This window comes from Acinonyx jubatus, chromosome B2 (assembly GCF_027475565.1).
Source record: "Acinonyx jubatus isolate Ajub_Pintada_27869175 chromosome B2, VMU_Ajub_asm_v1.0, whole genome shotgun sequence".
Taxonomy (NCBI): domain Eukaryota; kingdom Metazoa; phylum Chordata; class Mammalia; order Carnivora; family Felidae; genus Acinonyx; species Acinonyx jubatus.
The window spans coordinates 73,791,245-73,796,685 of record NC_069385.1 but is presented as its reverse complement, the minus strand read 5'-3'; positions in this window follow the sequence as shown (position 1 = coordinate 73,796,685).

Here is a 5,441-nt window from a genome sequence, read left to right as displayed (position 1 = left end):
TTTTCCCCATTCATATTTTTCTGGAAATCCCAATGGGAAAGATCATTGACCTATATCTTTGTAGCAGCTCTGTGAGAGACTCTATAACATAAAACTCAGCTAAACCATAGCCAGATTCCTGACCTACAAAAATGGTAGTATAACAAATGCATGTTATTTTAAACTGCCAAATTTATGGTAGTTTTGTTACTTAGCAATAGATGACTAACACAATCTATGACTATCTCTGATTCATTCTTTTCATTTAGGTTAACTGAATGACCCAGGAGTATTGGCTATGTCACAGTTTCATGTTCTTGTCAGTGGAGCTGGGGCATGAAGAGACAAAGCTAGATTAACCCCACCTAGACGGATAGTGTTGGTATCTACAAGCAGACACAGTTTCACACACTGGTATAGGACAGGCATTGGAAAAAGGATCCAATTTGATAAGATGGGAGAAACTTAATAGAATTAACAATGAGAATGGAGAAAAGGGATGAATGTGGTAGATATTTTGGGAAGGATAAGGGGCCAGACTTGACAACTGCTTGGATGTGGAGGCAGGGAGAAGAGAGAACTCAATGAAGACTTTGTGTTATGTTGCCAGGCTGTCTGGGAGGAACAGACGTCTTTTACAGAAACATAAAAATCCAGAGGAGAAGTAGCTTGGAAGGGGTTGGGAGAAAATAACTGTGTTGACATGTTAGTTTTGAGAAACTGGCAGAATATATCCAAGTGCAGATAATCCACTGTAAAGGCTGTAGGGAAAGAAAAACTTTTTTAAAAAGAATTTTTAAAAATTGAGATATGATTGATGCACATTATATTAGTTTGATTAGATTGAATTTGATTCAATATTTGTATACAACTGACCTTTGAATAATGCAGGGTGCAGTAAAAAATCTGTGCGTAACTTTGACTCCCCAAAACTTAACTAATTTTTAAAAGTTCACTTATATATTTTGAGAGAAAGAGTGAGTGGGGGAGGGGCAGAGAGCAAGAACAGTGAGATTCCCAAGCAGGTTCTGCACTAGCAGCACAGAGCCTGACACAGGGCTTGAGCTCATGAACTGTGAGATCATGATCTGAGCTGAAGTCAGACACTTAACCAACTGAGCTACTCAGGTGCCCCAAAACTTAACTAATAATAGCCTACTATTATTACTATTGATTAGAAGACTTGATGTAACATAAACAGATGATTAACATTTGTTTTGTATGTTATATATATTATATGTACTGCATTATAATAAAGAAGGCTAGAGAAAATAAAATATTATTAAGCAAATCATAAGGAAAACATATTTACAATACTGTACTATACTTATTTTAAAAATCTGTGTATAGTGGACCTGTGCAGTTCAAACTTGTGTTGTTCATGGGTCAACTGTATATTGAAAATGATCACAATAAGACTAGTTAATGTCTGTCACCATACATAATTACAATTTTTTTCTAGTGATGAGAACTTTTAAGATTTACTGTCTTTGCAACTTTCAAATATACAGTACATTATTATTACATCCCCATGACATTTATTTTATAACTGGAAGTTTGTACCTTTTGATCACCTTCACCTATTTTGCCCACCCCCTCTCCACTCACCTCTGGCAACCACCAATCTGTTCTCTGTATTTATAAGTTCATTTCTTTCTTTTTAAAATTTTTTTTTCAGATTCCACATATAAGTGATATCATACAGTGTTTGTCTTTCTCTGACTTAATTTCACTTAACATAATGCCTTCAAGGTCCATCCATGTTGTTGCAGATGGTGGCATTTCCTTTTTTCTTGTGGCTGAATAATATGCCATTGTATATATATTCCACATTTTCTTTATCCATATCTTGGCTATCATAAATAATAGCTACACTGAACATGGGGTGCATATTATCTTTTTGTTTTATTTTCTTCAGATAAATACTCAGAAGTGGAATTTCTGGAACATATGGTAGTTCTAGTTTTAATTTTTTGAGGAATTTCTATACTGTTTTCCATAGTGACTACACCAATTTACATTCCAACCAACAGTGCACAAGGGTTCCCTTTTCACACATCCTCACCGACACTTGTTATTTCTTGTCTTTTTAACAATAGCCATTCTAACAGGTGTGAGTGATATCTCCTTGTGGTTTTGATTTGGTGAAATGAGAACTTTCAAACACTGCTAAGGTATTTATTAGTTGGTACAACCTTTTCTAAGTATAATTTTATAATATTAGCCTTTATAAATATTGTCTCATTCTTCTAAAATTCTACTTCTAGAATTTAATTCTATGAAAATAATAAGATATTTGAAGTATAGAACTTTTTATATTTCTATTTATATTAATAAAAAATTGAAAACCACCTAAATATTCAACAGAAGGGGAATTATTAAATTAGTTATAGCAAGTGATGGGACAGTATTTATAAATAATTTTTGAAAGGATATTTAAAGACATGGGACAAAGCTTATTATATAGTAGTAAGGGAAAAAGTGTGACAGATATATAATATATTGTGGTTCTGTATGGCATCATGAGGAAATACATTTATGATACTTTTATGTTTTACACCACACACACATACAGACACACACACTCGTAATTGCCTGAAAGAAACAACCAACTGGCTGTTGCTGGGTCACAGTGAGATTATAGTTTTTTTTATTTTTTTCTTTACCCTTTTTGGTGTTTTCCAAGTTTTCTATATTAATATTTAGGGTATTTTATAATCATGAAGTATTATGATAAAAATCTTACTAGTGGTTGAATTTTGGTTTATCAGATATATATTTGAATTTGCATTTCTCTAATTATCAAAATCAATATGAAAACAGTAACTTATCCTATATATAATAGTAAGTTGTATAATCCTCATCCTTCTATAATCCTTATTGCATTTCTAACACATATGTTAAAATAATTTGGGATTACAGGCTTAGCTTATTATTTTACATTTTTATCATTAAAAGTTTTTTTTTTAATTTTAAAGAGATATAATTTATATTTAATTTATATATAATTAATAAATAAATTAATATATAATTAATATATAACATATTACAGCTTTCTGTTTCTTAGAGATATATGCATAAGATACACAAAATTGTGGTGGTTTTGAATTATTTATGCAATGCAAAGCCTTATATGTTCCACATTCTGATGCTTATAATGCTATTTTGTTTTTTCTGTTTCATGTTATATGCTTTGAGCTTTTGAGGCTTGTTCTTTTTCCTGTCAGTGGTAACCAAAGGAATCCCAGTACTTAGTCTTGAAATACAGGCCTTCCTAGTCATGAATAAAAGAAGGCAGTGCAATATAAGAAGGAAGTGTTTATTTCTTCTTTCCCTGCACTTGCAGAGAAAACCAGAAACTATTCTTGCTATGTTAATTTTAGATAAGGATTTTTATAAGATACCTGGGCTTCAGAGATTATTGATAACTACTCTTGACAGTAACCTTTAATTTCTGAAAGGTCAGTAATTTTGATTGGTTGTTTTACTTGCCTTGGTAATAATTTTGATGTAGACATCACTTTTTTTCCTAAAAGGTATAAAACTTGTGAAGTCTCTGTGAAGTCTGAAGGAGATTATTGTTATTTACCTCTTATTTCACATGCCTGAGATAAAATTACTTTATAGATTTCTTATTTAAACAAAAAGTTTGAGAATATTGTCTTAAATGGATAAAGAAGATGTGGTTTATATATACAATGGAATACTACTTGGCAATGAGAAAGACTGAAATCATGCCATTTGCAGCCATGTGGGCAGAACTGGAAGGCATTATGCTGAGTGAAATAAGTCAGTCAGAGAAGGACAGATATCACATGTTTTCACTCATATGTGGATCTTGAGAAACTTAACAGAAGACCATGGGGGAAGGAAAGGGGAAAAAAATAGTTACAAACATAGAGGGAGAGAGGGAAACCACAAGAGACTCTTAAAAATAGAGAACAAACTGAGGGTGGATGGGGGGTTTGGAGAGGGGAAAATGGGTGATGGGCATTGAGGAGGGCACTTGTTGGGATGAGCACTGGGTGTTGTATATAAGCCAATCTGACAATAAATTATATTCATAAAAAATTAAAAAATATAAAAAATAAATTTAACAAAGGGCATTCATCAATAGTATATTTTTGTCCTTATTTATTTGAGAAAGTTTTTCTGTTGCTCTTACAAATGAATAATTACTTGAATGGATATAAACTTCCTGGGGTCACAGCTGTGACACACTAATCATTCAGTTGACTTTGATTATTCTACTGTCTTCTTGAATACTTCCATCATTTTTTTTCTTTTACTGAAACACTTACAATTCTTAGCTGGCTCTTTGACCTCTACCCTTCATATGTATTGTCTTCTCTCATTTTATTCTTTTTGTCTTCCTTCTGGGCTTCTCATTTTTGTCTTGAGCACTGATTGCCAGGGGTGGGGTGGCCTTTTCTTCTGTTTCAGAAGGATAGAGTAGGTGATATGTGGTTGAGTAATGTACTTCTCAATTCATCTTGACTGATGATGCATTTGGTAGGAATTCCACCAGGATTTTCTGAGATCTTATTATTTGATCTCAAAGCCACCTTTTACATTTTTGTGTGTCCTCAAGAATATTAGGAATTTAAGAAGCTTATCAGGATTCCGTCACCATGTAGAATCTTTCATTGTGTTAACTTGGAAGTCCAAATTCAGTAATTTAAAATGCTTGCTAACATCAAAATGGTATGTATGTCCTATTTTTTCAGATATCTCTCTGGACATTTATTTCTCATTCTTTCCTTTATGATTAGGGTATAAATACCTCACCTTGTACCTTTTCCCCACTGATTTTGTTAGCATTGTATTTTTATTAATATGAAGCTTTCAACCATCTTTTGACCTCTGTTCTCGGAGTTAGGAATACTCACTATTTGATCTTTATGAAACATTTGCTTCCTAGGATAAAAATATTAATCATGATTTTATAAATTTCTTAATTTTGGACAAGGTTTAAAATTGCAAACAGTTGTAAAAATAATCCTTCATCAACTTTCTAAAAATCTTGTCTGATGCTTGGAAGAAATATACACTGTATCATAGAACATGTTCTTTGTGTGGATTTCAGATTAAGAAAAATAGATTGGTTATCTTGTATGTCTAGAACTCTATGTAGTGAGGGATAAAAAAAGGCAACATAGTATCTGAGCTTAAGGAGTTCAAAACCTTGCTGGAATGAAAAGAAATACAAAGCAACATAAGACAGTATGTAATCGATGATCATGGATCATAAAGAAAATAGAAAATTACCTATGGGGTGACTCTGTCCACTGCAGTTTACTTATTTATTTATTTTTAAGTTTGAAGAGAAAGCAAGGTATTGAATTGCTTAACATTTAAAAATAAAATGAAATCTTCTTCTTTCCTCTCTGTGGGATTAATTATTTTAAGCCTGTGTTTAAATTGTATATAAGCAACATGTTTTCCAGGATGAATTGTTTAGA